Source organism: Cricetulus griseus, chromosome 3, assembly GCF_003668045.3.
Source record: "Cricetulus griseus strain 17A/GY chromosome 3, alternate assembly CriGri-PICRH-1.0, whole genome shotgun sequence".
Taxonomy (NCBI): domain Eukaryota; kingdom Metazoa; phylum Chordata; class Mammalia; order Rodentia; family Cricetidae; genus Cricetulus; species Cricetulus griseus.
The window spans coordinates 100,727,437-100,738,978 of NC_048596.1; the positions used below are offsets into that span (position 1 = coordinate 100,727,437).

At 49.3% G+C, this 11,542-nt stretch overlaps 1 long non-coding RNA gene across 4 annotated transcripts in view; it reads right to left on the bottom strand.

The window, feature by feature from the left end:
- Positions 1-4,562: 4,562 nt before the first annotated feature.
- Positions 4,563-11,542, bottom strand: part of LOC103161237 — a 9,912-nt gene continuing 2,932 nt past the window's right edge. For 2 of the 4 annotated variants that reach the window (XR_004769121.1, XR_004769122.1), the window contains exons 2-4: positions 9,791-10,092; positions 8,776-9,113; positions 4,563-8,453 (exon numbers count right to left, since the gene is read on the bottom strand). This is a non-coding gene — a long non-coding RNA (uncharacterized LOC103161237). The remainder of the gene's footprint in view (positions 8,454-8,775; positions 9,114-9,790; positions 10,093-11,542) is intronic. The other 2 variants (XR_003483840.2, XR_004769123.1) reach the window with 2 other exon arrangements.

Below are 11,542 nucleotides of genomic sequence, written 5' to 3' on the forward strand. Positions count from 1 at the left end.
TCCAGTGGGTAAGAGTTTTCTGTTTATGGATAAGGATATGAGTTCAAATCCTCCATGTAAAATGCCGGAAAGTGTACTTTTTCTAACTCAGCAATTGGAAACTGAGACAGGAGTATTTCTGAGGTTTGCTGGCTGCCAGCCTTGGTTCAAATGAGAGACCCTGTCCCAAAGGAAAAAGGCAGAGTGACATGTAATGGCCTATGTGTGCACATGCTGTACACACACACACACACACACACACACACACACACACACACCAAAATATACAATTATCATGTGATGCTACTTCCCAGTCTCAGCATCTCAGAAGTGGGTCACTCTCATATCCCTAAGGTGGTCAGAAATCTGAGTGGGACATGGGACCAGTGGTGCCTTTGTCTCAGACCCTGCTGCATCCCTGTGTGACATCAGAGCCAGAAAGAGTCAATATCCCTCAGCTAGCCTTGCTCACAAATCCCAGAAGCAGGGTTCCCCACCTTCCACCATCCACGACAGTCTCTATTATTATGGGATGGTTCTGTCTGCAAGAGGACCCTCATCCCTTTAGAGCAAAACCCTGCAAGTACTGAAGATCCTGGCTCTCTTCCTAGGATCCCCTTTATTATGTGACAACATTGGGTATCACAGGGGTCTCTGGTGCTGGCACAGTAATGCAATTTTGCTAACAGCAAGTGTTTATATGGATGTGTGCCTCTATCTCCATACAGCAAGTAAGTTCATTAGGGCCTAAGCCCAGGCAGGCTCTGCCCATGTTTTGAGCTTCAGCCATGCCAACTGTCTCTGTATGGATCATCCTTGTGCCTGAGTCTTGGGTCTCACCTGGAAAATGGGAATGAATTTTACCACCTAGGGTTGTAATGGGGTCTAGATGAAATGATGGATGTGAATTTTCTAGGCTGTAACAGCTCCCTGATAAAGGCTAGATCCTCTTCTGCCAGGTACATAAACCATTCCAGATGGGAAACTTGCAGGCTTATGTGTAGGTGGGAGAGGAACTGTCAGCAGGCTAGTGGGGGAGGGGCGCCTACTGGGAAGCAGGGAGAGCACAAACAAGATGGGGAAGCATGGTGTCAGGGGAGGGCAAGTCCATAGCTCAAGCTGCCAGTCTGAAGAGGAGTGGGAAGCCTTACATGCCAAGCTGGGATTGGGGGTGGGGGCAGCTCTGGGCCTGCAACGGGAGACAGGGGGAGGTCTCCAGACCTGTGTGGAGAGGGGCAAGGTCAGGTACAGCTGGCCTCTGGTCTGGGGCAGGCAGATCTGAGAGTCTTGTACCTGGAGAGGGCAAGGGACAACTAGTATATATGGGCACACTGTGGGAAGCAGGCCCTTGGCCTTCTGGCCTAGTGCCTCCACTCTGTCTTTAGTCTAGGCCTTGACAGGAAGAAACAGAGAAGCCAAAAATGCAGGCAGAGAGCAGAGTAGCTCAGAGTGTGGGCTAAATTTACCTACATAGTGGGGAATCAGAGCTCCTCTCAGCATCTTGTTTTGGACTTGGCAAGCTCACAGTTTCTTTTCCTTTTCTTTCTTTTCTTCTTTTTTTGGTTTTTGTGTGTTTGTCTGTTTTGTTGTTTGTTTGTTTCGAGACAGCGTTTCTCTGTGTAGCCTGGCTGTCCTTGAACTCACTCTGTAGACCAGGCTGGCCTCAAACTCAGAGATCCACCTGCTCTGCTGGGATTAAGGCATGTGCCACCACCACACAGGGAGTCCACAGTTTCTAAACTCTGCCACAGTTACAGGCCCCTGTGAGCCTTCAGGCTGCTTTGAGAGGAATGAAGGCTAGGCAGATATGATTAGTCCTATTCTTCAGAAGGGGAGACACAGGTCCAGACAGGGAAAGTGACTTGCCCAAGACCTACAGCAGATGAGTGGCTTAGCTAGGCTGGAATCTACCCTACTCTCTGTCCCTAGAACTGAGGGCTGGGCAAGACATTCCCACTGGGCCGGAGTGAACAGTGAACTGAGCCAGAGAGAGGCTGACAGTCATCAGCAGACAGCACTTAACCCAGATTGACAAGTTAATTGTGCAAATGTGGATGAGGTACAGTTGGATGCAAAGAAATCCAGACGGTTTGGGCCTCTGGGGACCCTCCGCCAGCACCCCAGTTGCTGGGGAAACAGGAGGGGGTGGGGTGATGTCACCAGATGCAGCTCAAGTATGGGGGCAGGGCCACCATCTACTTCTTGAGAGCTGTGGGCCTAGCCTCAGGCTCTTGCCCTTAAGTATAACCCCTTCCTTCACAGATTCATGGACATCCAGGGGGTGGTAGTGACTTGTTTAAGGTCCCACAGGCCATCAGAGCCCCGGGAGCCTGGTCCAGGTGAGGCTGTTTGTCCCAGCAGTCTATAGACACGTTGAGAACAAGACTAGGCCAATCACCTATGAGGAGTCATGCCCGGCCCACAACCTGACAAAAAACAGATGAGTAACTGTGGTGAGGGCTGCTTGGTCCCCATGCCTAATAGTGGCTACATGGGGTCGGGTGGTGACACTGTCAAATTCACAGGAACCTTAAATGAATAAGAGCCCTGGGCTGCCACTCAACATCTCTCACTGGCTGAGGGGACACTGAGCTCAGAAAGGGCAGATTGCCACACCAAAGTCACCCAGTAGGTTGGGGAAGCACTGGGCTCTCAGCAGCTGACTCCATTTTTGGGACCCATAGAGAAGAAGCAATCCTGAGCTCAGACAGGTAGCTCCACTCACTGCCATCATGGGAACCTCCCATTGTCTGAAGCATTTTCCCAGAATCCTCAGCTTCTCACCTACGGCTGAACCTGAACCTACACACAGCATCAATGGCAATAGCCCTTAGCCCTGCCCTCCTCTGCACCAGACTGTGGGCTGATGGCTCTATTTCTTCTCCCCCCGTGTTTTCTTTCTTTTCTTTTTTGAGACAGCTCTGACTGTCCTGGAACTCACTATGTAGACCAGGCTAGCCTTGAACTAACAGAAATCTACCTGCCTCTGCCTCTGGAGTGCTGGGATTTAAAGGCTTATGCTGCCACGCCCATTAATCTCTAATGTTTTCAACTCTATGGAAATCAATTTTATTCTGCAGTTCAGGGAACTGGGGCTCAAGAGCCATTGCTCACTTGTACCTGGCCAGAAAGGAAAAAGCTGGGTCTTGAGCCCCAGGTCACTTGCCCTCCAAACACCATGACTACTACTACTCTGACTGATAGAGTAACTGACAATGCCCTTGGTGCCCAGGGCAGGAGGTGGCTGAGTTTGTGCCTTCCTCTTGTTTCTGTTGTCAAATCTCCAATGCATCCTCACTTTCTGAGTGTTGGGGAGAAGCACCAGTCACAGAGCCTAGCACCCTGATGGAAGGTCAGGTCTTCTAGAGAATTTCATTTTTCTAGCTGCATAGCTGGTCTAGGAGGAGTTTATGACCCAGGGGGAACACACTGAGCAGTCTCCCTGGGGTGGCTAAGTGAATCTGGGAGTGGCTTCCTGCTCAGTGTTTCCTTTCCTGTGAAGAAGAGAAGGCAGGAGGAAGGGAAGAGCTAGGTGGGGAGGGGAGATCACTGGAGGCCCTGAGCATCCCCCGGGTCTCCAACTGCTACTGAGCCCATGTTTCCTTGGGTTCACCGAGTGTGGGTCTTCGTCCTCTGGCAATGGGTGCAGTCCTGCCTGAGGCTTGATGTGTGCCTGGGGCTATGCTATCCCTACAGGAACCATAGGACTAGCAAAGGATCCAATCCACTAGGAACTGACAGTCTGGGGTGGAGACGGGGTGTGGGTAGTTCTGGGTTCAGGTCCTTGCTCTCTCTCTGGGCTGTAGTCACCTATCTTTAACTTAAGGACAGTAGTCCTAATGTGCTAAAGATTCCCCCAGACCTACACAACTACCATTAAAAATTGATGCATAACTCCCTCTTTACCACTTCAAATTCTAGAACACTTCCATCCACCACCCTCTGAAACACCCCACACCCATTAGTAGTGACTCCCCAATATGACTCACCATCTCAAACTCTAAAAACCATTATTTATTTCAAAACAAAAACTTTATGGATTTTTCTCTTCTGGACATTTCAAGTTCTTGTTGGAATTTTCCCATGTTGCAGCATGTATGGATATTCTATTACTTCTTGTGATGGATGTCACTCCACCTCATGGATATGCTGCCTTCTGTTTATCCATTCAGCAGCTGAGTGGGCACCTGGACTGTTTCCCCTTTTGGGCCATTATAGATAATGTCGCTATGGACATTCATGTGCAAACATTTGTCTGGGATGCAGGTTTTCAATTCTTTGGTGTATATACCTAGGAACGGAATTGCTAGATTGTATGGTAACTCTGCATGACTTTGGGAGAGCTGCCAAACAGTCTTCCACAGTTTTTCACATTTCTATCAGCAACGTATGAAGGATCCAGTTTCTCAACAGCCTTGACAAAGCTTGCCATTTTCTGTTGTTTTTATTATAGCCATCTTAGTGTAAAGAAGAATCTCGTTGCTTTTTAAATTTTATTTGAGACAGAGTCATCTGTAACTCAAGCTAGCTAGCCTCAAACTCTATATAGAGCTAAGGAAGACCTTGGATTTCTGATCCTTCTACCTCCACCTCCCAAGTGCTGAGATTATAGGCGTGGGTATATGCTGTCCTGGGGATCAAACTCAGGGCTTTGTGCAAGACAGGCAAGCAGTCTACCAGCTGATCCTCATCCCAGCTCTGCCTGTGGTTCTGATTTGCATTTCCCCAATTACTAATGCAAATGAGCCTCAATCTATCTTTCTTCCTTTCTTTCTTTTTTGTTTTTTTCCCCAGTTTCTCTGTGAAACTGTCCTGGCTGTCCTGGAATTCACTTGTAGACCAGGCTGGCCTTAAACGCACAGAGATCCATCTGCATCTGTCTCCTGAGTGCTAGGATTAAAGGTATGCACCACTACTACCTGGCTCAATTATTTTTTCCATTTAAAAATTTGAGTAATCATCCAGGCGCTATGGGGCATGCTCACAATGTTAATACTCAGCTAGTGGAAGCAGGAAGATTGGAAGTTCAAGGCCATCCTCAGTTCACTAACAAGAATTAGAGGTCAGCCTAGATGACACAAAACTCCAGCTCAAAAGACCTTTAAAAAGTGAAATGAGGATGTTAGACTCTCTAGCTGGGGTCAAGAATGTAGGATATGGAGAGAAGCCTGTAAGTGTAAGGAATGTAATTTGGGGTCACTGCGGGGGTCTGTAGGCCATACTGAGATGTTGACAGCATGTCTCTCCTGTATTCTAGTTAGTGAAAAAACAACTTTGGTATCTGAGTCACAGCTTAGAGGATGTCTTATAAATCCCTTTGGGAGCTCCATGACAGAGGCTAGCGTGACAACTAGGCATGCCTCCAGCATAGGGCCAGAGTGAGCACTATTGGCTTCACAGCATGGTGCTTGGGGACCAGGTGTGTGTGTGTGTGTGTGTGTGTGTGTGTGTATGTATGTGTGTGTGTGTGGTCTTTTGCTTTGTGTATGAAGGAGACAGGGAGAAGGTCATGGGGAGAAAAGTAAGAGAGAACTTCCATTTGTTGAGCACCCACTATTTTGCAGAAGGATTCTAGAAACATCTCAACTTAAATGTTCCATAGGAGCATGGATTGGGAGGCTCACCCACTTTCCTAGGACAAGAAACCAAGGCAGGCAGAAAAGTGCAGTAGGAACTGGGGTTTGAGCCCTGATCCATCTGTCTTGAGTTGTGAACCCTTCTCATAATGCTGACTGGAAGGGAGGATCGGAGGGAGGGAGGAAGGGAAGGAGGGAGGGAGGGAGCACAGAGAGTTCCAGCAGAGGAATAGAACTGTACTGAGAGGAGAGGGAAAAATAAAGACAAGGGTGGAAAGAAGGTGTGGCCCTGGCCTGGTTGAAGCCTGCAGTGAGTCCTGGGGCATCAGGCCAGGGAGGGGACATCAGAATCAGATCACTAAATCTGGTTCCCTAGACACACAGCTGTGTGCCAGCAGTGTGCTCCCTGGTTTTTTTTATATACAGGGAAGGAAAGGGAGGAGGCAATCCTACAGAAAATGATCTCTAGTGCGATGCAGACTTTTGATCACTGCCACAGACTCTGAGATTTTTAGAAAGGGCTGGAGACCCCAGCTTCCTGTTTCTGGCCCCCACTTGGGATTGCATCCAGGACCCAGGCTGGGCTGAATGGTTAGCTGAAACACTGGGAATGGCTGTGATGAATCGCCAGAGTCAGACCTAGAGGAGCACGGGGAGTCAGGAGCCTCCCTGTGTGGTGACATCTTATTTATGATCTAACAAATGAGGCTTGTCTGAAGATCAGAGTGCAAAGCTAGCCACAGTCCCTGACTGTACCCTGACTGTTCTCGGTTGTCCCCCTGACTGTCCCCATGACTGTTTCCTACTGTCCTCCTGACTGTCCCCTGACTATTCCCTGACTGTTCCCTGACTGTCCTAGCTGTCCCTCTGACTGTCCCTCTGACTGCAGGGCTGCTGCAGCCCAGAGCAAGGCTGAGAAGTCAAGGTTTAGAGTGCCATATCCAGCTCACCTCCTGCTTCCACAATCACCAGTGTCCTTCCTCAGCTGGGGGGGGGGGTTCTTCCTCCACATGATGCAAAGCTTCACCCTCAGAGTCTGTCAAACCCTTCCTTTCTTGGTGAGGCCACCTGACAGGCCCTGGCCCACCCACTACCCCTCCTCCAGAGGGAGTTTTTATTTTCAGCACAGAACACATTCTATCTGATGTATCCAAGTATAGTGTGCCCTGCAAAGGTGTGTAAGGACTAACTGACTCCCTGTGTGCTAATAGGGAGGCCTGCTGGCAGGCGAGTCACCACCATCATAAATGGATTTATATTTCCCTTAATAAATTAAACTAGTTCTCATAAGAGGGAGTTAGGTCTCTCTAAGCTGGATTTTAAGTCAACCTACCCTGCCCTCTCTCACATACTCCTTCTATGCATGCCCACTTTGTCTTTCCAGTTCTTTACCTGAATAGATGCTGCACAAAGCCCTCATCAGAAGCTGACTAGATGTGCTATCATATCTTGGGCATTTAAGACCATGAGTCAGTTCAGCCTCTCTTGTTTATTAAGTACCTTACCTCTGGTATTTTGTAATAGCAACATTAGTTAGAGACACCTTCATTATTGGTTTATTCTCTGTCTCCTCCATTGCAGTATAGTTCCAAAAGGGGTCTTGACAATGCCTGGTAGAGAGAAGGTGCTTGGTAAGTAGTGTTGAATGAATAAACATTTGGCTGGTGTCATGCTGTCTTAGAGCAATGCTCAGGTGAAGAACTATTATGCTTGTTTTACAGATATTAGCTGAGGGTGAGAGAAACCGCCTAGGCCCTAAAGACTGCCATTTCCCCTGATCTTAGTACTGTTGGGGGAACCTGGAATAGAATCAGGGTGGCTTTAAGAAAGGAGGGAACAAACTTCTGGATTCTGTCATTGTGTTTAGGACCCCAGAAACCAGAGGCAGTTTTGGATCCAGCCTGTGTAATTTCTGTGTAAATCCCTGCAGTCATTTAACTTACATTCCATGTCTCAGCCAAAATGGAAAGAAAAAGAAAGAAAAAAAAAAAGGCACCGCTCATTTTTCTGTTTCATTTTTGTTCTTCTGTTTTTCCAGATAGGGTTTCTCTGTGTAACAGCCCTGGCTGTCTTGGAATTCAGACCAGGCTGGCCTAGAACTCACAGAGATCTACCTGCCTCTGCCTCCCAAGGGCTGGGATTAAAGGCATCCACCACCAACTCCCAGGAGCATTGCTCATTTTTAAATGGACTTAGCCTTGTGGGTCCCACTTGGAAACTGCTGTCCATAATGTCATGAGCCCCAAGGCCCTCTGGGAAACATTACTGACACTCCATGAGGAGGGTCCACACCATCTCCCAAGCTGTGAGCTTAAGGCAGACAGTGGCTCCATCGGCAAGCTTTGGCCCAGACCTGTGAGCCAGGAAGAAGCCAGGTACAGGGCAGGCAGGACCTCCCTGGAGATACCTCACACTGTATCCAAAAGTCCTGGATGTCTACCTTCTGGGGACTCTATGCAGACCTGATATATGATATGCACTCTGGTCTGAGCCGCTCCATGGGGAAGCCCAAAGTGGCATGATACCTGCCCTCAGGCAAACCTCAGAGCCATGTCAGCCTTGTCCCGGGACTGGAAGTCTTACTTGAGAAGTCAAGGCTGAGGCCACTGGGACTAGCCAGGCAGAAACCACTTGATCAATCCCAATCCTTTACAATTGATGAAACAGACTCAGAGAGCAGCAGGGTCACACAGCAAATCCACAGAGTGTTGGGGGTGGGGGGCAGCTGGATGCAGTCTTTGGATTACTGGCCAGGAGTAGGTCTTAGGATATCATACACTTAAACAGTTCCGTTTGGGCGGAAGTTTTGCTGTTCCTGAAGACGCCAGACCTTTCCAGAATCCGGTCTAAGGCGGTCTTCCAGGGTCTGCTGTCAAGGATTATTCCTCGTGGGAACAGCTGTTGGCAAAAGCAGGTGAGATATTGATTATGGCTGCGGTTGAGGGAGGGGATAGGGATGGAGCAAGGATGGATGGGGAAGGGGGTGGAAATTTCTCAGAAAAACCAAAGGTATGTTTTCATATCTTTACAACTGTCTGTATTTTCTACAGTCATCTGGTTAGTTTTTTTGGTTTTGAAAGTGATCAAGTGTTTAGTTGTGGCAGTCTGTTTAGAGTGGTCCTGTTTTGACTGGGCCTATCTGAGAAAGATGTCTTGGAAGCTCAGTGAATCAAAGGACGTTCAGGAGCCAGGCTGAAGCCTGCGCTTGAGGGACGCTCACCTGTCAGAAGACAGAGGGCAGCAAATGAGGAGTGAGGCATCTGGAGCAAAACCAAGGCTTGGGAAAAAGCCCACTTTGGTCACATGCATGCCCTTAGGTCATCTGTACTGTCTGGGAGACGTGTCTGTGTCTTCCCCAGTGTCCAGCAGGTCTCCCTGAGAAGTTGTGCCTCAGAAACCAGGCTCACCATGCCACAGCTTCTCAAGAGTCCCAAGAGGGAATGAGAGGCTGTCTGAGGTCAGGGTAATGCTAGGCCCAGCCTTCCTGACCTGTGAGGTGTTGAGAGAGATCAGTGTCAGGTCTGCTGGTCAGACTTCATGCTTGTCAGACACCAGGACCTGCCACCCAGAGAAAAGGTTAATTGATTTCAATGTGTATACAGCACTTAAAACCCAGCCTGGCATGATAATAAAAAGTTCTCAGTGAAAGCTACTTGTGGTCTATGAGAGAGAAGGGGAGGGTGGTGAGTCCTAAGGAGAAGTCACTGGGTCCTGGAACATACACCCAGCTGAAAGCCCTGCTTCTGGATGGTTCAGTTCATACCTGCCCTACCTCTGACCAGCTTAACCATCTGTGCCACTCTCAGGCACTGAGAGTCCCAAGTTGACAGTTCTGAGCTATGGGGTCAATTTCTGGCTTTCTCCTCTTGGCTCCCCTGTGATCTCCAGAGCTGAATGGAATCATGGCTCCCTTCTCCTGACTTGCCTCCTATTCCTTACCTCCCAGTAGCACTAAGCCAGACCTCAGAGACCCAACATTCTAGAATGTCAAGTCCTTCTGTGTATACACCTTGCCTGTCTTTCTTCCAGTGATCAACACACAGGGACACTGAGGTCCAGAGAAGAGACAGAAAGCCAGCCCCTGCCCCCAGGCTGCATAGCTGGTGAGCCACGATGGACTGGATGGAGCTGGGCCAGGCCTGGGGCTCTCCTCCCAGCCTCCTCTGCTCGCCCCAGGTCCCCAGAGGCTACTCTGGAGATGCTGCCTGCCCCCCATCTTTGTGGCCACCCCTCACCTGGTCTTCGTTTGCATCCTTTGCAATTTCTGTCTGGGGGTAATTCTCGCCAAGCCAAGCGGGGTCAGCCCCCAGGGAACAGGCAGCTAACGAGCTTCAGATGTTCTTAGCCTGAAGGCAACCGGTCCTCAAACACAGCACTCATTGCAGAAGCCTAGCCACAGCCAGTGTGCTGTGGTGTAGTGTGGTGAGGTGTGCTGTGGTGTGGTAGTCCTGGTGCTCACCAACACAGGTAACTAAGTTCCTCCTGGGACACAGGGGGCGCCTGTGTTTAACCTCCAAAACCTCTGGAGCTGCTGTGCCTAGGAGATGGGAAGAGAAGGGGGGCTAGAGGTCAAGTGCACTTGGTCCACTTAGCAACTTGGTTTTTCCTTTGAACCTTTCTAGACCCTGAGCTGACATTCCCCCAAGCTACCAGAAGACATAGAGAAGAAAGAAGGATAGTTGCCTTACCCATAGTCTGCGGCTCTGTGCATACTTTTTGGGTATGACAAATGTCCATCTCTGTGGATCTACAACTATCATCCTTCTGTTTATAGAAGAAGAAACAGAGTTTCCGAGAGGTCAAACAGCTCCCAGTCAGAGCCCACCCTGTGTCCTATATAAAGTGGGGTGTTTCAAAAGCCCAGCATTGTGCTTCGAGAAACTGGCATTCCCAGGGTTCCAGACACTGAGGCTGGGGTTGCAGCTGACTCATTCCCCAGTCTTGACAAAGCAGCAGATCTCAGAGACTGGGGGTCATCGGCTCACTCTCAGGTGAGGTAATGCTGCTTGCATCATCAGCCATGCCCAGAATGTGCTCTAGGAGCCAGACACACTGCTGCCAGCTTTGTCTGGACTCTAGAACTTGCCACATTTTAGCTGTGCAAACCTGAGGGGTTCCACTGCCTCTGTGCACCTCCATCTCCTTAGTCTTTCTCAAAAGGTCCCTGAATTAATATTTCTGTAGGGCTAAAAGGATGCCTGGCCCAGGCTCACACCTAGCCCATGTATTAGTTACTATTATATTTAACTTTGTGGAAGCTGAGGCAGTGCTGACGTCTAAGGACCTGCTGCTCTAGGGGACCTGGCTGTGGCTAACGGATGGCGGGGGAGATTTGGTGTGTGAGTAGGCAATGGGTGATTACAGTGATTATAAAGAGTGCTAGATGAGTCCACAGCACCCAATTCTGAATTTGTTCTCAACACTTTATAGCACAGAACTTAGGACACTTTCCCCCTGTATCCTGGGCTGCTTCTTCCAGAAAACAAGGGCCACAAGTAACCCTTCCTCCAGGGCTCTGTTTGGATGACTCAGAGCCTTGTACACAAATGCCTGCAATGGCAGACTATGCAACACAATGACAAAGATGGCTGCATGGGTGGAAGGTGCTGGGTTGTGATGCTTCCACCATTACTAAACTGCAGTCCACACCCAGGGTTCACCCCTGTTTTATCCCTGAACCCAAGCTGGGATGGTCACTACCACACTGTCCCGGACTCCCTGTGGCAAGGAGGCAGAATGCTTACTCCAGCCACAGGCTGCATAAAGGGGCTTGTGTCCTGGTCACTCACCTCCCACCATGTGTCCAGTGGTTTTCTATTTCAGTTGCTGTAAAAATATCATCTTTGATCTCAGCTTGTGGTGAAGAAGAAGAAGAAGAAGAAGAAGAAGAAGAAGAAGAAGAAGAAGAAGAAGAAGAAGAGGAGGAGGAGGAGGAGGAGGAGGAGGAGGAGGAGGAGGAGGAGGAGGAGGAGGAAGTGGAGGAGGAG